This window comes from Myotis lucifugus, unplaced genomic scaffold, assembly GCF_000147115.1.
Source record: "Myotis lucifugus unplaced genomic scaffold, Myoluc2.0 scaffold_16, whole genome shotgun sequence".
NCBI lineage: Eukaryota > Metazoa > Chordata > Mammalia > Chiroptera > Vespertilionidae > Myotis > Myotis lucifugus.
This window is the reverse complement of record NW_005871064.1, coordinates 4879459-4903732: the sequence shown is the minus strand read 5'-3', so window position 1 is coordinate 4903732 and position 24274 is coordinate 4879459.

The following is a 24274-nucleotide window of genomic DNA, read 5'->3' as shown; positions in this document are numbered from 1 at the left end:
GTGGTTGAGCTTAGACCTATGAACCAGGAGTTCACAGTTTAATTTCCAGTCAGGGCACATGCCCGGGTTGCAGACTGGATCCCCAATGTGGAGTGTGCAGGAGGCAGCCGATCAATGATTCTCTCTCATCATTGATGTTTCTACCTCTCCCTCTCCCTTCCTCTCTGAAATCAATAAAAGTATTTTTTAAAAAGTTAAGACCAGCAGAAAGTACCATGAATTTTGAATCTATTCTTCTCTGAGTGTGGTTCTCCGGGAGAGAAATGATGATGGACAGAGACTTGACTTGGGTGGTGGAACACACAATACAGTGTATCAATGATGTGTTGTATGATTGTGCACCTGAAACCTGTATTTTGTTAACCAGTGTCACCTCAATAAATTCAGAGGTTAGAGTGTTGGCTCACACACCGAAGGGCCATGGGTTCGATTTTCCTCTCTCTCTCCCCCTCACTCTCTCCAAAAATCAATGTAAAAATATCATTGGGTGAGGATTAACCATATAGTTATAATTAGGTCCTCAAATATAATTCAAATGGTGTCCAGTCTTCTCTGTTTGATGGTTATGGTTGAGTCATAAAATGGCAATAACCTTCAGTGGAGGAAGTGAAATGGCTGTCCAGGGTGCCACCGCAAGTCTTTGGGGAAGGTAGGTGGACTCACATGAGTGCTCTTTCCACAACCACATGCTGCCTCCAAGTGGGAAGGTAGCAGTGGTATTAGGTTGTAATCTCTTCATAAATTACTATCGTTTCTTCCAACCGGACAAGTGGCTGAGAATTTTAGGATGACTTATAAACTTAACAGCATAGGGTTTGGCATATAATTTGGGGACTAAATGACTTCTCTTCAGGGAAATGAAAAATATTTAGTTTTATTTATTTCAGCCAAAGAGAAAAAACACTTTAGATACATTATAAGCTATTAATAATATCAAGTGGCAAATCCAAAGATCTATTTTAAGGAGTTTTGGTATAATATTTAATATATTGGCAAGATAAAAATCAATTTCCTATTCCTCTCTATCCCCCAACCCTCCCTGCACACATTCCATGATATGTGAAAGGGTTTGAAAGGAATGTACACCCACAGCAGGGCTTTGTGGGTATTCCGTAGCGGTAACATTTGATCCTCTTACTGTCACAGATTTTTACTCCCTGCTTCTGGCAGATGAGATAAAGAGGGTAGAACGGGGAAGATGGTGGGGAGCAGGCTCTCAGCACAGAGAATCTTGGAATTGGACTTGAAAGATATCTGGGAAGTCCACTGTCCTGACTTTCCATCTAATGAAGAATGGTGTGTGACAAAATTCTACCCCTTCTAAAATTTCCAGTAGCTTCTTCCATTTCTGAACAGATCTGATGTTTAGAAAACCACTCTCTGTTTAGCTGAAACCTGTCTCCTAGAACCTTTCCCCCATTAGCCTATTTCTGCCGCTAGAACTGCATGTGCAGTGTGAGTCTAATCCTTTTTCGGGCTTGGTCCTTGATGTATATGAAGAAAATAGGCATCCCTGCTTCTCCCCATTCTACATCCCAGTTTTGACTCTCCAGTCTAAGTATCCATGTTCTTCCCCCTGTTACGTCACACTGCTTTCAGTACCGTCCTTGTTTGTGTTTCTCTTCTTCTGCTTCAGTTTGTCAATGTCCTTACTCAACACTCTGTGGTTACAGATTTCAAGCAGCCATCAATCCACCGCACTGTCCCATCACAGGCATAGAAGCTTCTATCAAAACTGTGAGGCTTTATCAGACATGTTTACCCAGCTGTCGCCCAGAGCGTGCGGCTCACTCCTGTTGGGCCTTCGCTTATGGCTGGGCAGCTGTGCACTCCTAATTTGGGATTTCCTGCCTTGCTGCAGAAAAGCACTGTGGAGGTTGCGATTGTGTGTGAGCTGCAGAATCACTGCATTCCTCTTCTTTCAAGTTGTAGAAGGTCCATTTGGGGCCATTTAAAACCCAAACTGTTGAGTTCGGTCCCAGTCTGTCGCCATGAAACTCACCTCGGGCTGTCTCCCTATCACAACTGTAAGCTGGCGCCTTGGGGCATCACTGTGTTTGAGAAAGAACAGTCTGGGACTTTGTGTGTATGAGAAAGGGTGAGAATCTAAAGCTTCTGTGAGGACAATATGGTGCTTCGATTGAGCCCTGTAAGTTGAACATATGGAGGCTCTGAGAAAAGAGTCTGCCCTATTTAGCGACCCGGGACTGATGGAAGGTATGTTACAAATCCGCATTCCTCCCAGCAGGTGGCCTGGGACACAGGGCTCATTTTACTGATGAGTTCCTTGAATCAAGCCAGGGCCATCATCTCTTAGAGTTTCTAGCATTAATTGAGTCGTGTGAGAAACACTGCAGGTGGGTCTGTGAGAGGAGGGAGGACTAGGAACCGCTGCCCCAGCGCTCAGAGACAAGGTAAAAAGGAAAGAGTGAGCAGACGTGTAACTGGCAGCATATGAGCAAGAGCACGTGCAGGCGGTAGAATGAGGTCACCTTTTTAGATGGAAGGAATGTGGGAAGAAGTCTGTCCTGTGCTGTGGGCTTTTTCTCTGAGTTATCCTGACCATATTCACTGAACAATAAATAGACCCATGACCTGAGAATGGATCTTAATACACTTGTGGATGTATTGAATTAGTGTAATTTGGATATTAAAATATGGAGATTTGTAATATAGACCAGTGTTACAGGAGCACAGTAAGTCAGAATATTGGAAGTAAGGCTGTCGCAGAAAGCTGGTGGGTGCATCATAGTCCTAGTGCTGAGACTTCTGAGGAGCAGATATCCAACTGGAAACTCGGATGAGCCACTCGTTCAGGGCACCTTTGGCTGTGACCTGGAATGACTACAGGTGTAGAGATGCCCACCTCATTGCCCCTCACATTCTTTGTGGATCCCACAGCAATGAGCCATAGTGATCAAGGGCCTTTTTAGTTACCCCATGAATGGGTCCTATATATTTATGTTATCATCTTTATACTCAGGTATTGTGTTAACCCCTAGTGAGTTTCCTGGAGGTAACACGGAAATATGATAAAGATACATTGAGGATGTGGACGGCTAGCCCCTTGGTTCTCACTTGGTACACGTGATGATCACTTGGGAAAACTTAAAGATAGATAGATAGATAGATAGATAGATAGATAGATAGATAGATAGATGACAGATAGATAGATAGATAGATGATAGATAGATAGATAGATAGATAGATAGATAGATAGATAGAGGTAGATAGATAGATGATAGATAGATAGATAGATAGATAGATAGATAGATAGATAGATAGATAGATAGAGGTAGATAGGTAGATAGATATAGGTAGGTAGGTAGGTAGGTAGATAGATAGATAGATAGATAGATAGATAGATAGATAGATAGATAGACAGATAGATAGATATAGGTAGATAGATAGATAGACAGACAGACAGACAGACAGGCGCACAGATGATAGAAAGATAAGAGAGCTATAGGCCAACAGATAGAAGGATTTCCTGTCTCCAAATTCCAATTTAGTATGGCTAGAATGAGACCCAGGAAGTTAGAATTTTAACCAGCCCTCCATGTAAGCCTAATGCAGGGCTCTCAGGTCCATGTCTTCAGAATATTAGCTAGAAGAGGGTTGTCTTCAGGGGCCCAGTTTCCTGAGTTGCTGGAAGGAAGCCTGCCTCACAGTCTCCGTGAAAGGGCTCCAGGTTCTACTGCAAGGAGTCTTACCATGCGGAGTTCAGAACAGAGTTAATTCCTCTTAGGATCAGGAGGCTAAAAGGTGATTCAAATTCTCGATTAAACAGAAAGAAGGAAACAGAAAGGAGTGCTCCCAAGCATGCACATTACTCCAATGTGTTTTCTCTGTAATTAGAGGAAGTGATTGCAAAATATTTGATAGGATTAAATGCTCAGAGGGTATGGTGATCAAGTAACATGAGATGCTGCATTCTTTAAAATGATTACTGGCTCAGCTTTGCACGTGCTGTTGAACTGCTGTCATTTACACCTCAGTACTGAGGGGATACCCAAACAGGAATGCTCTCTGCTGGGATTTTGAGAAAATAGCCCTGGGTTTCACGTTGGGAGACACTGGGTCCTATTCTGGGATGTCTATGAAATTCTTCATGATGGCAAAGTAAGGCATAATGTCTTTATTGCCCAGTTTTCTTTTTTGTTACATTATAACAGTAATCCCTACAATGTCTTTCTTCACTTGAGCTTTTATTGATATCTACTGTTCCAGCAATAATTTATGGAAAAGCTATTTTAAATCCTCTCTAGTACAAGGGGAACAATTTTTTTCTTTAAATAATCACATTTATTGAGTGACTTCCATATGCCAAGATCTTTCAGGAATACAGAGATGCATTTATTCTCCAAAGAGATTATATTTGGGGCTTGGGGGGGGCGTTATAGTACAGCGATGCTGGAAATAGACTTGGGGTGGTTTCCCAAGAAAGAAGATTCCATCTGCAAAGGTAAATGGAAGTAGGTCACCATCAATGCATGTTAACCATGGGGGATGAGACTGGTGGCTCAGCCATGGCAGAGAATGTTCCAAGTCTCAGAGCCAGCGGGGTCAAGCCTGGGCGCTCCACCCGGGTCATGGGCATGTGACCTGTGCAGCCACACAGGGCCCCACACCTGGTTGAATGCTCTGCTCTCATCATCTTGCAGTTCTTCATAATGAATAAGAGACCTCACAATTTCATGATGCTCTGGGCTTTACCTATGTAGCCAGTCCTGATCTAGATTTTGTGTGCCTTTGGGCAAATTATTTGACCCTATGATTTAAAAGGGACCCAGAATTCATGCATATGATTGTAAAGGTAAAATATATATATATCGCGCCTTATTCATAGAAAATGGTTAATAAATGTTATGTTTATGGAGAGAAAGAAGACTAGAGCTGGGGTTGACCAACCTTTTCTACAAAGGACCAGACTAAATATTTCAGGCTTTGCAGGCTATTTAGTGTCTGTTGCAACAACTCAACTCTACATTGTACTTTGAAAGCAGCCACAGACAATACATCAAGTGAGTGGGTACAGTGTGGTGCAATAAGACTTCATTTAGAAAAACAGGTGGTCATAGTTTGCTGACCTCTGGACTAGAGGCTACAGAAGTAGAAGACAAAGGAAGCTGAGAGACGTAGACCCATTGTTTGAAAATGTGGTTCAAGCACAAGCAGCATCAATACCACCTGTAGAAATGCTGGTTCTTGGGTCTTACCCAGAGGCTGTGCCTGGGAGTGGGGCCCAGCCATCCACAATCTGTTTAAGGAGCTTTGCAGGTAATTCTGATTCATGGCTCATGTTCCAAAGCCACTTCTTCCAAGACAAAGAAATTCAGGAGAGTCAAAATGAAAAACAAGAGAGCAAACTTGAGAAGTTCCACCAACAGATTGTTGATCGTTACAAAGGCTTATACCTTTATGCTGCTTTATAGTTGTGAACACACCTCCGATCTTTTCTTCCCATTGACCCGCCCAGTCAGCCTGGGCTCTTACAGAAAATTAGATAGTGACTAATTTTTTTCCACACTCCCAAAGATGATACCTAGCTAGTACCATTCTAGAGGTGGAGGAGAAAAATGCATTACATACAGTGAACTCCATGGGACATTTATTTTCCAGGAGTGGTCCCCAGACCAGCAGCAGTACTTGGGAACTTGTTAGGAGTGCAAGTTCCCGGGCTTCACTCCAGGCCTCTTGAGGGGAAGGGGTGGTTAACCAGCCGCTCCAGGTGATTCTGACCGCATGCAAATTGGAGAACCACTGGGTTAGGGTATTAGGGTTTAATTCTCGGTCGTGCTTGCAAAGGGCTGCCACAAACACCCAGTGAAGGAGATGGGTGGGTATTAAAGTGACTGCCCAGGGCACTTGGCAGGTACCGGGAAGGGTGTGGATTTGGGCCCAAGCCTTCCACTTCTCAGTCCAGGGCTTCTTCTACTCTGCCAAGTAAAACTAGAAACAACCTCCTCTTCCCCCACCATTTTATTTTAACGTAGGATTCCACTTCACTAAAACAATAAACTGTACATGGGTCTTTAATACATAAAACAGAGCGAAAACTACTCAATGTAATACCCTGAGAAGATTCAGCTTTCTCACTTGAGCTAATAATGCTGTTTTAGTTTTATTCTCTTTATTTTGAGAGATTAGCAGCCCCTCACTTTGATAGATCCCCTCCTTCTTACCTTACCTCCCTCCCCCCCACCCCCCTCTGCCAGCATGAGGATTCGTTTCTACCTCTGTGTCCTGTGGAGCACTATTTGGTGCTATTCTTTCTATTCTGTGATGAGACTGGACTTTCTGTCCTTTGTTCAGGCAGGAGCGATGCATTGAAAAGTTAAAAAAAAAATTAAAGTCAGCAAAAAACAGACTTTTAAAATTCGAGCTTCGAAGGCCACCTAATAAATTGAGTATTTTTCTTATTCTTTGTGTCCCTAGCATTATCTTTGCCTGCGAGTGAGTGACTGCTGTCCCCTGGAGGGCAGCACTTTAGCCATGGTCACTAGGGTGGCATCCTTTTCCTTTTGGCTGCAGCTTTGGGTCAGATGGGAGTAGGGAAGGTGAGAAGTAGGTGCCATGACCCCTTCCTGTGGCATTTGCTGCGCTCCATGGTTCTGGAAAGGTCCGGTGATTTGATGTGCTTCACATCCTAGAATCCACTTTCTTTTCATGAGAACCCATTGTTATCCACTTCGGGTGTAAATATGCTGCAGGGTAAGCTCTGTGGAGCGATCGGCACTGGGCACATCTACTTGGCAATAATTGTAACTTGATCAGCTAGAAATATTACCCAATGACAAGCGTTTTTAGTACTATGTACCATTGAGAACCACCACTTCTCCCCTTTCATTCATTCCCAACCAATTGTATATTTTAACATATTTTTAATCTCCTTAAGAAATGTCAGTTCTCCAGTTTAACACTCACTTGTAGAAAGTAGTTATTCTGCCTTTCTAGGCTCACGTCTTCCTGAAGCTATATGCTTCAACATAGGAGCCGCTAGTCATACGTGGCTATTTAAGTCTGAATTAACATTAAATAAAATTAGTTGAGTTCTGTAGTCACACTAGACATTTAAAGTACCAATAGTTAGATGTGTCTAGCGGCTACCATATTGGATCATGTGGATGCATATTTCTGTCATTGCAGAAAGTTCTCTCGAACAAACACAGCCCTAGAACTCTAGAACTCTTCTCTCTCTCTCTCTCTCTCTCTCTCTCTCTCTCTCTCTCTCTCTCGATCTATGTTTGCTTCTCTCAGGAGTCCCATGTAAATTCTCATGTTTTTCCCTCCCTTCATCTCTAACCAGCTCCTGTATCATGTATTCATTTGTACATAATATAGTCTGACTAACTGCTAACACTATTTGGTATATGTACATTTTAATATGAATAAAACCCTTTAGTTGAATTGGGTTGAGGCTCTTGATAGTATTAATTAGTGAAAGAGAAAGGGAGGCTGAATTAGAGTGGGCAGGGGACAGAGGGAGTGGGAGCAGGCCTTTGAGTTGCCCCAACTACAGGAATTAAAGAGGCACTTTCTAACCAACTTTTCACTATGAAAATGTTGAAAATACAAAAATTTGAAAGAATAATACAATGAAAATCCATATATCCTCTTCTTAGATTCAAATATCGATGACATTTGTCAAATTTATCAAATTTGAGGACCCATTTGAAAAGTAGATTGTAGGCAGCATGACCATTTACAGCTACCTACTTCTGCATGCATCTCCTAATACCAGAGGCATTCCCTTACATACCACATTGCCATTGCCACCCACCGAAGGAACACTGATTCCACATCAGTTAAACACTCATTCACACCAAACACTTCCATTGTGAACATTGGATTTTAGGCGCACAGTGAGGATTTTGTTTCCCTTCTACTCTGGGCAGTGCCTATCTCTCTGTATACACCTGCTGTCCAATGCAAGGAGCCTGGGGGATTTTACCTTCCCTTGGTTGCCCTGAGATATCAGGGAGAAAGTGTAGAAATAAATCATTATGTGACATTGTCAACTGAAGATCCCCTTCACTTACCAGCCATTCTGTGAGAGCTTGTAAACCAAGCTACAGGGAGCCCAAGGGATTCTTTATGAGGGCAACTCTGATGATGATAAGGAGAAACAAAGAAGTAGGAGCATCCCTTGCCCTCAAAGACTTCATGAAACAGTCGGTGCTTTTGAATTGGACAATGCCGTCATCATTATCATTTTAACACATATTATGTAGTCTCTTTTTCTCTATAGTCAGCTTCCTGCAGCATCTTTATCCACAGTCTTAGCACAGACTAGGTTAAACTGATTACTTGTTAAGATAAAAAATCCCAGAACAATTATCAGAACAAACTCATTTAATGTTGCATAGTAGGTGCTCAATAAGTCCCATATTACTTAAATGGAATTGATTTCTCAATCTCCTCTCTGGAAACTCTTTGACACTTAATATCTGTAGTGCTCATTTTATGATCTGAAGTTGTTATTTAATCCTTGACATTTCATTTATTTTTCCTTATATATTGCTTGTCTCCACATTAAATTATAAGGTCTGTTGGGCCAGGAGCTGTATCTTTTAATTCTTATTATCCTACATAAAACCTGTTACAGTACTGAGGCTATGGCAGGCTATCCATACATATTTGCTAAATGGATGAACGGATAGATGAATAAATGAATGAATTAGGCAGAATCGAATTTTACGAACAGGAAATGTAATTGCTTTGGAGACTAGGTTTAGTGTGGATCCAAGCTACAAAATCCTTGACACTATTTTTTAAAAGATAAGGGTGAAATCAATGGCTCCTCTGTGACTACTTTTTTTCTTTTCTATAAGATTTCTGGGCTTCTGACAACACATATACATAGAACACAACACAAACACAAAGATGTCTGTCTCTGCATGCCTGGGGATGTAGCTTCTGTCCATTGTGCTTGCAATATTCTGTTCTTACAGGCCTACGACTGCTGATTTTGCCCTCCTCATAATGTTTTCCTCATGTTCAGAGATGCCAAAACGAATTATAAATGAGGTTGATATTTTTGTTTAATCCTACCAAAATTTAAACCCATTTGCAAAGATTTAGCCATGCAAAATCCTTTAATTATTTGAAATTAACCAAGTGCACAAGGCCAGGTTGTAATGGACCTGACTTGATAACAGTTAATCTGAAGGAAGACTTGGTTACCTATGTTAGTTAGAGTAGGCTGGGCTGACTTAACAAGTATGTGATAAAATATGTGACAGTTCAGGGCCAAATGTGTCTAGGAAAAAAGGATGAGCAAAACAAGAGACTTGTCCTGGGCAGGAGAAGTATGGGACTGTGTCAGTGGTTGTTAAAGGGCTATTCAAAGAAGTTGACATACTTTGGGGGATTCCAGAAGCCTGAATTTTGTCTCCTGTAGAATTTAAGAGGGTAAAAAATATATATTTCCTACCTCCTAGCATATGGCCTAATCCATCTTAGACATTCAATAAATATGTATGAATGGAATTAATTTGTTAATTAATTAATTACCAGGACCCAGGTTTCATTGCTGGATCCTAGGAGAGTCCCCTGACAAGTAAAGAGTTCCTCTGCCAAAGGCACCGAGGAATTGGCTCAACACATTAGGAGTGTTGCAGCCGTGATACAACAGAATGTTGCAACAAGCCAACCATTCAGTATCTTCTACACCAAGGTCCCTCCCCTCTCAGTCAAGAATTCATCATCCTGCATTAGGCTTTGAAGGGGTGGCTGGTACAGCCGGTTCAGCATCCCAGCCACCATTGTCCGGAATCACACAAAAAATGAATTGACCTGGGATCTCTCGGAGGAGTTGTTTCCTCAGAATTGGAAGATACTTTTGGAAAACTGTTCCCATGGCCCCTTGTCTCCCATGGGCTATGGTTTAGGATTTTATTTCTACAACGTTTTAGCTACAAACCCCTGAGTATAGGAGCTTCACAGTAAATGGTTAGAATCCCCTATAGGACATTTCCTTTGCACGTGCCCCTGCAGCAATCCCGCTGACCAGAAAGGCCAGTCGCTGGGTGATAAAGCCTTTGAATCCTACGTAATAGGCTTTGTGTGGGTGGAGTCACTAGCACCAAGACTCCAGGAAGCACTGAAGTCTTTGCCTTTCCTGCTGAGCTTGGAAACTGGTGGTGATTCTCGGACATTATGTGATAAAGTTCATGTGAGATCTGAAAGCACCAGAATTATAGTATCACATACCATTTCTGAGAAGGTCCCGGGGAAGTGACCAGGGCCACCTCTCCCTTTTCTAAGAATGGCCTTAGTAACAACTTAAGTGACCAGCAGCCCGGCTATCTTTGTTAGTGTGCTTCACATTCTTAGTGACATTTTCATCTGGCGAGATCACCAGGTGAGACTTGGAGGGAGAAAATACTCCAGCAGAGAGAAAATTTTAGGCAACCATTCTTTATATCTCACTTTTACCAAGAGAGAAACTGCCAGGGCACAGAAAGGAGTGTCCTTCTCTGTTATACGAGGGAAGAAATGTAATATAATAGAAATTGTCAGGTAATAAAATTGAGTCAGGTACTAAAATTTTCAGGTAATAAAATTGAGTCAGGTACTAAAATTTTGGTAGATTAGTTTTATGTGTTTATTTATTTATAGCAATCCTCATTCTAGAATTGATTTTAAATGGCTTTAAAGATAGACAAAACTCAACAAGATGGGAAAAATAAAAAGGCACAAAAGAAAACAGTAAGTGTGATATGAATAAATTTAAGAAAGTGACTAGACCAGTCTAACTAATCCCATTTGAGTTGTCAGATGATTGTGTGACCTTGGTAACACTTTAGGCTCCTTTTTAGATTTTAATAACAGCTTTACTGAGGTATAATTACACACCATAAAATTCACCCTTTCAAAGTGTACAACTCAATGATTTTAGTATATTTGCAAACTTGAGCAGTAAATAACACCATCTAATTTTAGAACACTTTTATCACCTCGCCACATTAGTATATCTTGTGTCCATAAGCATTCACTCTTCATTCTCCACTCTCTCCAGTTCCTAGCAACCACTAGCCTACTTTCTGCCTCTGTAGATCTGCCTATTCTGGACAATTTGTATAAGTGGAATCATATAATATGTGGTCTTTTGTGTCTGGCTTCTTTCACTTAGCATAATGTTTTCAAGTCTTATCCATACCGTAGTTTGTATCAGTATTCATTCTTTTTTATGGCTGAATAAAATTCCATTGCATGGATGTACCACATTTTATTCATCCACTCATCAGTTGATGGGTGTTTGGGTTGTTTTTACTTTTTGGTTATTGTAAATAATGCTTCTATGAATATTCACACATGTCATGGAGGGGGCACAGTGTGTAAGATTTAATATTTATCATTGAGGAACTTGAACAATAATGGAGGAGAGAAGACATACACACACACACACACACTTAAAGATAATAGGTGACAATTGATACATGACAGATTATTAAAAATGTGCTGGGGGTTTGGGAGGAGAGGTGAGTCCCTCAGGGTAGAAAAGAGGGGGTCTGTGTCTGAAGGAGGGGTGTTAACTTCTCTTTGAATTAGAGGTCAGGTTTGCTCATTAAAGCTTTGCTTTCCTATACGAGACCCTTATTGTTTGATAAATATCAGTCTTGACTCCCTGCTAAATTGGAGGCTTTTCAAGGACAGGGACCACGTCGATGACACATGGTGACACCTTAATAAATGTTTGTGGAAGTGTTGAGTTTTACCTGCTTCCCCTAGAACTGTCGTACTGTTATCCAACTAAGGATGAAATTTACTTGGATGCATCTTTAGGGAGCATATATGTTATGAAATGATGCTACTTCCTCCCAGAAGCCTAATTTATTTCTTGATGCTCACTGAGCACATCTGGATAGAGATTTCTAAGCATCTTTTCTTTATAGAGAGTATCTTCTGTGTTCAGAGGATTCTCACTCCTTTCCCCTACACGTGATTATTGACACTGACCTTGGTCACTCACTCTCATTTCCACTTCCTTCCTCCCTCCCTTCCTCCTTTTTCCCTCCTGGTTACTGCAGCATATCCAAGGGCGTAGGGAGGACTGGAGGTACACTACCCCGCCTTCTCAGTGCCCTGCAGGTCTGGTTCTGGCCCTCCACCTCACCCTTAGCAGCTGTAAAACAAGAAGCTCTTTGGACTTTAACCACTTCCACTTTGGCTCAGCTCTAAGAAATGGTTTGTCTGAATCCAGGTCACCGGGGGCCTATTCCCCCATAAATACAAATCGGTGGGCTCCTGTACCAATAAAGGTTTAGTTCAGTTTCCTATAAAACCCACAGGACAAGTCCCAGACAGGACAGAAATTGAGTTTTCTCTTGACTCAGGAAGTCAAGAAGTAAGTGGGCCAGGACCTGCGAGGCTGCTTCACCATAATACCCGGGACTGTCTTCTGTCTTTACGCTCTGCCATCCTTAGAGCAGGGGTCCTGCCCTCAGGCTGCCTCATGGTTAGATTCAAGTGTGAATTCTCTCATTCAAACTATTGCATGCTGTGGGCATCCTGAGGAATAGGGAGAGTGTGTGGACAGCTTCACAGAGACCAAACACAGAGGTGGGAAGACTAGAACATGCAGAGAAGGAAGAGCCTGGAAAGCAGAGTGTTGCAACACCTGCCCCTACCTGTCCAAACGAGAGCCTCTCAGTGCTGCCAGAACAGGAAGCAGAGTGAGCTTCTCTGCCATTGTCAGCTCCGATCTCTGTGTTTGTTGGCTTCTCAGCGAGCTGTCTCTGACGTCTTTGAATGGCCCATGGTGACCACAGCTGGCTGTGTAAAAGGTCAGGATGACACCATACTATGGCTGGGCCCATTCCATTTTTAGATACTCAGTGGGCTTGGTTTCGTTGGTTTCTTTTCTGTTTCCACCCTCCCTCCACTCCTTTCTCAGCCTTTTGCAATACAGGACTTGCATGCCATTCTGGTGAGCTTAACCAAATAGTACAGGGCTCAGGACAAGTGCCCACACCTGGCCTTTCAGTGTCTATTGCCTTTGTCCTTAGATGGGGGACAAACCCCTAGGTCAGTACAGAGTTTCTGGAGCTGCAGAAGCCACCCTCATCTCCCCTACCCCAGCCCCAGGCATGCCTTCCTGCCATGGTCCCTGTGTGTGGTTTCCTTTAGCTGCCTGCACAGGCTTTGCAGGGATGTCAACTCAAAGTAGATTGCAGTATCACGAGTTACCCGGGATGAGATTATTTGTCATCACACCCTGAGGATCACCATTAGCTGTTGATTATGAGCACACTGGCCCAGGACAGAATTTGACTGATGAGGGGAGGCCCAGCCCTCTAGGAAATATTCTGCTCTGAGGCAACACAGAGTACTCTTGAGTCATTGCGGAAATCGTGCATCATATATTGTTTTACCATTTCAACACCAAGGTGTACAGTTTGGTTTTTAGTTCAGTTTAGTTTGTTTTTGCTGGGCAGGATCAAGGTCACTGTTTCTCTACACAGCAGCCAAAAGCTGGGGGTAAATGCATGGATTTGGTATTGTCGTGGCTCTTTGAATGATCATCACCTTCTAGATGCAAATAGAAGGAGAGACATTTCATCCAGGGGCTGATCTAATCAAATGATGGCAGGAAGTGATAGAGAGACCTAAAGATAGATGCCACCAGATGTTATTGATTAGGACAGGTTTGGGACTGGGGTGAGTTTAGGGGGATTTTTTTAAAAACATTAAGATCTCGAAGAAGCCTAAGTTCATCATGACCAACCCTCTTAGGTTACAAAGTAATTTAGTAACAGAAATGGGACTTGAACCCAGGACTCAATTCCCAGACCAGTGCCCTTGGCAGTAAGCTTTCTCTGAATGCTTTTATGCCGAGACCCAGGCACAGGTTCTGAGAGCAGGTGCCGAGCACCGGGGCTTCTGAAGTAAGCTTGGGTATCCTGAATTGAGGGCTATTTTAATTCCTTCTTGGATATTAGACAGCAAATGGTCCACTTAAAAAATACTGAAATTTACTTAATAAATGGCTCAGGTTGTGGCTGAGGTCATTACTTCGTTGTAAATATGTGCTTAAAATTCATTTGAATGTAATTGTGGAAATTCATGATGATGAAATATTGTCCCCTTCATTCCCAACATGGCCATCAGAGATCCCTGGTGTAATGGGGCGTCCTCAGGGGAAAGCATGGGAGACATGTGTCCACTGTATTTCCCTTCACTTCACTGTGCTCCAGAATGAGCCCTCCAAGCAGTTATCCGAACTTCAGAAATATATTCAAGGATCAATCCCCCGAAGATGTATGGGTTTCAGTTAGTGACTCAGGGAAGCACTGCAAATCTATTTTTTTTCCAATCAAGTGGAGGGTATAAGTCATTCAGCTAACCAGTAAGTGTGTTAAAATGTATACACATGACCCAGCCCTATGCTAAGAGAAACATGAGTCCCACATTCCCAAGGGGCTTAGAGCATCGTTTAGAAGAAAAAAAGCGCATAAACACAGAAACATAATAATAAGTAATTAGGGGCTTGTATTAATCAGGGCTCTCCAGAGGAGGAGAACCAATAGGATATAGATCAGTATTCAGAAAGACATTTATCGTGAGCAGTTTGTTCACATGGGAGAAGTCCCATGATCTGCCATCTGCAAGCCGGAGGCCCAGGAAAGCCAGTGGTGGCGTCCTAGTTCAGCCCAAAGGCTTGGGAACCAGGGGAGCCAATGTAGTAAGTTTCAGTTGAATCTAAAGGCCCGAGAACCAGGCCCAGCAGAGAGCAAATCCACCCTTCCTCTGCCTTGTTCTTGTACAGGCAGACCTCATTTTATTGTGCCCCACTTTATTGCGCTTCACAGAGGTTGTGTTTCCCTTGGTTTCGTTGGTTCCAAAATATTGAAGGCAAGACTTTCCACCAGCAAAAGAATTAAGGCTCTCTTTATTGCAATACTCACTTTATAGTGGTGGTCTGGAACCAAACACACAGTATCTCCAAGGGAAGCCTGTACAGCAGTCATCCCTTATCTGTGGGGGATACATTTTAACATCCCCAGCGGATGCCTGTAACTGTGGATGGTACCAAACTCTTATCTATACTGTATTTTTTCCTATGCATACTTACCTATGATAAAGTCTAATTTTTAAATTAGGCACAGTTGCCGAAACCGGTTTGGCTCAGTGGATAGAGCGTCGGCCTGCGGACTGAAAGGTCCCAGGTTCGATTCCGGTCAAGGACATGTACCTGGGGTGCGGGCACATCCCCAGTAGGAGATGTGCAGGAGGCAGTTGATCGATGTATCTCTCTCATCGATGTTTCTAACTCTCTATCTCTCTCCCTTCCTCTCTGTAAAAAATCAATAAAATATATTTAAAAAAAAATAAAATAAATTAGGCACAGTAAGAGATTAACAATAATAACTAATAATAAAATAGAACAATTATAACAACATACTGTAATAAAAGTTATGTGAATGTGGTCACTCGTTTCGGGGGATCCCTTGCTGAAGTCTTCGTGTTGGCTCATGCTTTCTGGCACAGACCTTTGCCATGAATCTGAATGTTTTCTGTTCATGTCTTCTGCCCAGGAATTAAATGTCTTTTCCATTTTAACTAAGCTTTTATCATACACTGTGGTCATAACTTCCACAGTTCGAGGTACAACAGCAAAACTAGCATGCATTTCTTTTTCTTTCTTCACAATTTCACAGATGGGAGTTTGTTCTTAACCGTAGATCTTAGCAACCTCCGCTTACATTTTTTTTTCTTTCCTTATTAAGTGAGAACTTTCACCGTTTCACTTGAAGGAAGCACTTTATGGCTTCCTTTGGCATATCTGAATTGCCAGCATCGCTTACTCTTGTGCTTTGGGGCCATTGTGAAGTACAGTAAGGGCGACTTGAACATAAGCTCTGCAATACTATGACAGTCTATCTGATAACCGAGACGGCTACTCGGTGACTAATGGGTAGGTGGTGCATACAAAGTGGATGTGCTGGACAAAGGGATGACTCATGTCCTGCCTGGAACGGGGTAGAATTTCATCACACTACTCAGAAAGGCACACAGTTTAAAACTTTGAAGTGTTTATTTCTGGAATTTTCCATTTAATATTTTTGGACCATGGTTGACTGTGGGTAACTGAAACTCTGGAAAACGAAACTGCAGATAATGGGATAGGGTTGGGGGAAGAAGGGGACTGTTCTTCTCAGGGCCTCAACAGATTGGATGATGCCTACCCACACTGGTGAGGGTGGTCTTCCTTACTCAGCCCACACTTTCACATGCTCACCTATTCCAGAGATTCTCTCACAGACACACCCAGGGATATGTGTTGCCAGTGCTCTGGGCATCCCTTAGTCCAGTTCAAATTAGCCATCCCAGGGCTCACGTGCTCAGTATTAACTGTTAGTAGCAATCAAGTGTTAGACACATGAGATAAGAGGTGGCTGAACAGTAAAGAATCCAGAGACGGTGTTGGGCCAACACCAGAGCTGGGCTTTCCTTGAACAGAATGTGGTTAAAGCACTGAAAGGGGAAGCTTGGGAAAGGTCACTTACCCAGTGCCCTGGGCAAGACACTGCACTCCTTTTACCTCACTCTATCCTTGTGATAAATCCACTCGCTAGCTGTTATGATCCTCATTTTATCAATGAGGAAATGGGGGAGACTAGACCAGTGATGGTGAACCTATGACACGCGTGTCAGAGGTGACACGCGAACTCATTTTTTTGGTTGATTTTTCTTTGTTAAATGGCATTTAAATATATAAAATAAATATCAAAAAATATAAGTCTTTGTTTTACTATGGTTGCAAATATCAAAAAATTTCTATATGTGATACGGCACCAGAGATAAGTTAGGGTTTTCCAAAATGCTGACACTGAGCTCAAAAGGTTCGCCATCACTGGACTAGACACTTGTCCGTACTACCCAGCTAGTAAGCATGAGTTAAGATCCAAATCTACAACTAGACAGCTCCAAGAAGTTTCCTCCCAACCACTCTTCTTTTCCAATCATCCCACTTATTGATATTGTTCTCAGGCCGAACAAACACATGTTCTTTTTCTTTTAAAAAAAAAAATCTTTATTGTTGAAAGTATAGATGTCCCGTTCCCCACCCCCTTGACCCTCTCCACCCAGTTCCGGCTCCCTCCCCGGGCCTTCCCCAAACTATTGTCTGTTCATGGGCTATGTATCTATGCATATAAGTTTTCTGGTTAATCTCTTTCTGCCCCCCACCCCCACCCCTTTCCCTCTGAAATACCTCAGTCTGTTGCACACTTCAATGATTTCCAGTTTCCAGCCTGACTGAAATTTGTGTGACCAGGAATCCTGACTCCATGATGAAACGTTCCTCACATTTTTCTCATAAAGAAGATTGCTGCTCCAGAACGTTTCTTCCTTCTGTCTTTCTTTCTTCCATTCCATAAATATTCATGAAGTTCTTCTGAAGCATTCAAATTTCCTGGACATAATTTGTGTAGATACTGTTTCAGTCCAGGTCACAGCAGACTTTGACACTGAGACACCAGCCCATACCTGCAGAGGAAGCAGGAGTTTGGTGGATATGGGACTAAGTGTCCAAGAGGCAGCCCCGGCACGAAGAGCATACTTTCAGAGCAGTCAGCATGAGGAGGTTGAATGATTCCTAAACTCTGTCTGGAAATAGTCTATATTGAACTCGCAACTTTGCACTCAAGCTCAGAAAAATTACTTCTCTCATCCAAGAATCATTTGAACCCCTTTCTGCTGCACTTTCTTCAAGTGTAATATGGGACTGATAATTCCTTCCCTTATGAACTATACAAGGGTATTGGGAGAAAACTGCTCCAGAAAGTGTCACCCACCCGGGTCTGGTGACACGTTCTTGCCAGATGCCATGCTCTCCTGGTTGCCCATCCTCACCAACACGTGGCTACTGGCCAATGTACCAATTCATTGACTCTGGTAATACCATCAAAGGAAGAAATCAGTAGACAGAATGGCTTGGAGGTAGCCCCATTTCCCAGGGAACCTACCGAATGTCCTGAGTGGATGTCAGGAGACAGCCCCTCACCTCGGGATGCTGTGTGAGTAGCTGTAAGCCCTGTGAGCCAGCACAGTGGCCTCGCACCAGCCCTTTCCTCCTAGGCCTCAGTTTTCTTATTGGTAAAAGGAAGGGTGCTTGACTTAGTGCATTTGGAATGATTTTCCCCAAGGGCTGTGTGGGGCCCACACTGAGTGCCTGCCTGGGAAGTGGTGGCTTGGTGCCTTATACTTAGTGTTTCCAGCCTTTTATCCCAGGGTGGCTCAGCTCTTACCATCTTTATTTGTTTATGTTCCAGCTGAGATTTCATTTAAACCAGGGATTACAAAGCTTTAAAACATGTCTTTAAGCAGAGGGCCAGGTACTATTTAAATGCTTGACTTTCTGGTTCTATAATCCAGTTAATGAGTGAGTTATCTTCGATCCCCTTTGCCCACTCATGTGTAGGGACAAGGGGTTCAGTGCTCTGACTTCTCACTCCCTCCACCCCGAGCAGGAGGGTTGGAGCTCTGCCTCCTAGTTTCAGGGATTTCTGAGTTGCCCAGCACTCTTCCGCACCCTCTCCAGCTTGCCCTCAAGGTGGCCAATGTTTGCCTCCTGCTGTGGCGGTTGTGGGTGCTGTGGGTCTCAACGCCAGTGCACATGAGGGCTCTGGGGTGCTGTATGTCAAGGACTGACTGCAGCCTTCATCATGACTTCTCGGACTCCCAGGAGCCAGGTCTAGAGAAAGAAGCAGGAGAGGAAAGGCAGCCCTGAGCATGTCCACCCTTGCCCTTTGCCGCGGCAGGCTTGTCTCACCTAGATGGCCCCATTGTGCTCACGGGCCCTTCCATGGACTTGTTTGCCAGGCCTACCTGGAGCACTCTGCCTTCGGTTTGTATTTTTGGAGGGCTTAGTAAAGTAGATTAGACATTTGAAAGCCCAAATCCTTCCAATAGTGCTGAGCCATCCATACTTTCCTCTCAATAAACAGCTGCCAGACACTTTGATTCAATGAACCCTGCCACCGATCTATATCTAAGTAATCATCCACGGGACAGCCTGTACCTCTGCATAATGTGTGTTTGCATTTGGATCTAGTCATCCTGCTCTGCTTGTGCTTTCTGCTTGTGCATTTGTGAGCGGGTCCGCCAGGGTGGAGTGGCAGCCTCCCCCTGAGGAATGGGCCCCCCTCGAGGCCAGTCCTCGGGGAAAGGGTCCTAGTGTAAAGGACAGTTAACCTGGGAGTCAGGAGACACAGAATTTATCCCATCTGACTGCTAGCAAGCCATTGGGCTGCCAAGAAATGGAAGCCATTGCTTTGAAAGTCCTGGCTGCCTTGTCATTAGAAACAGTGAAGCAGGGAAGGTTGGCCATTGCAGAGAAATGCTGACGATCAGAACCCATAGTGGGTAATGTTGGATGGATGTAATAGCCTCCACATTCTATCCAATTGAACATTTCTAATTCTGGCCATTTTGCTCAACTCTACAGAATTTATAGAATGAACCAAAGGATGTATATAAAAATAGTTGACTACTATAATATGGCCTGTAAATGTAAGACTTTATATTCTAGCTATCAGCTTTATATCTTTGATGATACCTGAGGTGCAGTCACTGAACTAGACCTCACACAGGGGCTCAGCACAATCTTAGGGGAAGCTTCACTTTTCCTGGAGGAATTAGCTGAAGTTATGACATCTTTCAGCCAACTCTCCTCCTAAAGCCTAATACCGGCCAGCCCCATTTTGGATTTAGATAAAGAAGTAGCATAGGCAGCATAGTGTCCAATGCCCTTGACGCCTGCTCCTGCACTAGACCATGAGGTCTTTGAGGGCAGCGCCATGCCCTTTTCATTCATTTCTGTGTTCTCATCATCTAGCCATGGGATCTCACATAGAGCTAGTGCTTGGAAAATATTAATTGAATCAAAATAATGGCACACTAAGGAAATGGAGGGATTAACTCCAGGTTCTGACTCTATATGTACTAGTTGTTTGGAGAAGTGTTTGTTTCACTTACATCTCTGCTTGCATGTTACCTTCTCAGAAAGGGCATCCCTGACCAGCCTGTCTCAGCCAAATCCCTCATCCTATACACTTCCCTTATATCATGTTTTATTTTCTTCTGAATAATCCATGTTATTTGATTAATTAATATACATCTATGAGTATATACTACATGTACTTATATGTAAATATATGTGTGTGTATATCAGGTACATGTATGTGTGTATGTGTAAACATATATGTAGGTATAAATATGATTTGTTGTTTGTTTTCCTACATCCCTTCACCCCACTAGATTCTAGAATGGGGCCTGGCATCTAGTAATTGCTCAAAAAATATCTCTTGAATGAATGAATTAATGAAAATAGGTTTATGAGACTAAATGGACTTGAGTTGGGTCTTGAAGACTGATTACAATTTGGTTAAGCTCAACAGGAGAGGAAGAATCCTGTAGGTGAGGGGCGGCATCGAAAGCAGATTGGTAAAGAGTCTCATAGCAAGAGCCCAGTGGTTTCAAAATCATCTCTGGGCTGATTTATCACAGGGGTGGCTGGTGGCCATCAGTGTTGCCCACTATGGTTTGCAGCTTCTGCCAGGATCAACCATGAAGGTACCTGTCACATGTGTTAGAGCTCTCAATGACAACAGTCACTTACTGGGAATCTGAAGGGATCCTCTGCTCAGGCTTCTCCAGAAATTATGCCTTGAGAATGTAATGGATTAGCTAGAAACAATGCCCACCATTACGACAGTCGTCTTAACTTTTTGCAAATGATGTGCTTACCCGGCCATATGTTTTCAGTTTTTCCCTTTGTTCTCATGCTAAAATATGTCAAATATGTCTACTAAAATATTACTAATAATAACAGGGATATGGTATAGAGGAAATTAACACATTGCAGACGGATCACGAGAATTCTCGCTTCATATTACACAGTGTTTTACAAAGTATCATAGTTTGAAAAGTTATTAGCTTGTAAGAACATGGAATAAATAACTTCAAAATGCAATAGGTATTTCATTTTAAGGCGTGCCTTTAACATTTATGTAAAACGTTTTTTGACCTCGTTCAATAGAAACTTATATGGCCACTGGGTAAAGCTAGCAATAAAACTACTGGCCTGCAATGTGTTAAGCTAAACTGACCAGTCTGAGACCTGGGTTTCAGTCCTCACTCCATCATTAACTAGCTAGGTGACCTCTGCGGTTTTTAGTTGCCTTATTCATAAAAGGAGGTGATTGGCCTACATGAATTTTAAGATACTTTAATTCTCCAATTAATCCTCAAAATCTATAGTTTTCTTTATCTCATACTAAAGTCAATCCTTGATTTATAAACAGAAGCAATTCCTAAAGTCTACTGGCAGGCCAGTTGTGAAGGACTTACCTACAGTGGAATAAATGGTTGAGGGCATAGCTAGCAAAAATTGCACGTGCTGTTTGAAGGGGAAGCTAGTTGCAGTCCCACTGCTAGTCCAGGGGTCTCCAGCATCACTGATTGGTGGTCGCCAAGGGCTAAACTCCTCCAATGCCAAGCTTTGTGAGCTTTGAGCAGGGGCCAGCCACTGTCTGATGGGACTGGGTGGGGGTTCCGGGAGCAGCAGGTCTTGGAGCAGCCATGTCAGAGGGGCTAAAGGCAGAGCAGAAGGGACACATATCACATTCCCAACTAAGGTTGGTGCACTGAGCGAGGCCCACAGACGAACAAAAATACTGTGCTTTCAGTAGTGCTTGGCAACGTCTGAAATGCCTCTGCATTATTTTTATCATCATGGTCCATACAGGTGCTAAATGTTGTAAGGGATCCCCTCAAAAGATTTACAGTCCAGAAAGAAGAACAGTAACACATATCTATACTATATAATATGGTCGAATGTGGTAAGCCCTATAGGATACACTGAACAAATAACATGGGAGCCCTGCAGATGGAAGGCTACATGGCAGTGTGAAGCTTTAGGAAGGATGTGGCATTACAGTTGGTTTTTGCTAGATGGGAACAAGGCGTGCAAGGGTAACAGAGAATGGCTTTCTAGGCTAGAGTGTGTGACCAGTGTCACACTTCGAGGGCCCTTTGTGATGCTCAGCAGTCTACCAATGCACATGTGTTGCAGGAGGGATTGATTGGCCAGACGGAGGAATTTGAACTCTATTCATCCAAGAGCAACCAGAAAGACTTACGAGCCTGAGAGATGTAACCATTTTATTTCAGTAGCTTTGCTTTGTAAAAATAAAATAAAGAGGCTTTCAGTGTCTCACTGTTCTCCACGTGCTCATAGATTACTCCAGTAAGGAGCACATGCACATGAAGAGGTGAAAAAAGAAATACAAGCTTTCTTTCTCAGTATCTCATTTCTTCCTCTCACTATAGTCATGTGTAAGGCATTCTCATGTCCCATTTTATATATGGGCAAATAAAGAATAGAGTCTCTGATAATTGACTTGCCCCAAATCACACATGGCCCTTCTAATAAAGTGTATAGTAGGCGTGCCCTTGGACCTTACTGAGATCCCAGGAAAAGACATGTTTCCTGCTCCATCGAGTGTTACCATGTGAGCTACAGTCATTGTTGGAATGTAAATTGTTGATGTTTCAGATTACCTTTATAAAGAGCTAGAGTAATTATCTCCTTTCACCCTCCTCTAAGTCACTAGGGTTAAAAACTTAGCTTTGTGTGGCCCAGTTAAAAAGCTCTTTTCTACATTTCTTTGAGTAGCTGTCCAAAGGAAAAAGGCTCTGCTTTAATGATAGTGTTTTCCCTGCCTCATTGAAGTGAACCCCAGTGAGCAGACACAGCACTGTTCGGCTCTCATCCCTGGGTGAAGTGTCTCTCTTCTTTCAAGCTGAAGGGGCACAGCATCTGTAAGGCAAGGAAATCTAATTACATGGCACACGTTCTAACTTAAGATGCTGGCAGTTATAAAATATTGGTGAAGCAGAAACATTAGGATAGCACTTACCAAAGAAGACAGTATCCTCTACAAAATGAGAAGAAGAGTGTCAGGGATCCCTCTTGAAAGTAATTAACACAAAGCTCAGAAATTCTACAGGTTGATCTTCAATCCATAGATTAACCCAATCTTAAAAAACAACCACTTGCCTTATTACCATAGGCCAGCTGCCATGTTGGTTAGTATATATTGCAAGGAACTATGGTGTCCCAATCTTATCGTTTTCCAGGATGGCAGTCCTGGGAAGAACTTTAGAAATCAACTCATCTGACCCCATGGTTTTGTGTTGGAGAAAACACACAAGGAAGTGAAGTGAGTCACTGAAGTTCAAAGAGTAAGACCCTCTGGGCATCTGAAGGATATGTGACTTCCCCTGTGTAGATTTCAGCTCAGTGCCATTGTGTGGCATTAACGCCTTTCCTTCTGCACAATATGGCTGAGCACTGGACAGGCAGACAGTATTCCGATTAACTGGTGAACAAACTGAGTGCAGAATATTAGATGTGTGCCCACAAGACCAGAGATCTAGCATTGCACTCTGTAGCAGCAGGCAGGCCTCCTGCTGCTGTGGAGTCTTGAGGAGGATTGACTCATCTAGGTCCCCCTTTAGTAAATTACCTTGTGTATGGCACCAAATGTTTTTCCAGACCTCTTTAAATCTTTCTGTCAAGTTTTCTGCTTTTCAGGAAATCCTTGCAAGCCTATGTTGGTTGTAGATAGACACAGACAGGAAAACTTCAGGATGACCTAGTTGTATATGTGGAGCCCTTGAGACTATGGCCTCCTTTCAACTTGTACTAAGAGAACAACTGCCATCTAGTTAACAAATGATGCCAGGTTGTAGGTTAGGCGCCTCTGAGTTTCCATTTCCCCAGGCTGCTTTCTCTTCGTTCTTCCCCCTGATAAACAGGCTTTGGGATGGAGGAGTCAGATGCCATCCACAGCCTATGGATGCTTTTTTGTTTGTTTGTTCATTTTTGTGTGTGTGTTGTTGTTGTTGCTGTTGTTGTTGTTGTTGTTTTCAGAATCAGCTTAAGCTAACCCTGTAAGGAAAAAAAAAAGGCCAGAGAGAGAAAATTACCTTAGCTGTATTTAGGGCTTTCAAGAATGAGGTTCCTTCTATAACTTTAATCCCGAATTAAGAATACTTGCACTTTACAGTTTACAGTGTTGGAGCTCAGAAGAGCCTGGGACAATCCTCTAGCACACTAGTAATTTTGTATTATGGATGGGGAAACTGTGATTCAGAGGAGGAGTGTGTTCAGGGTTCCTAATGGTCATCTTAATGCTTTCTGCCCACTGTGTCTCGAACTGCCTTGCATTCCAAGAACTAACTTTGCCAGCATGACTGG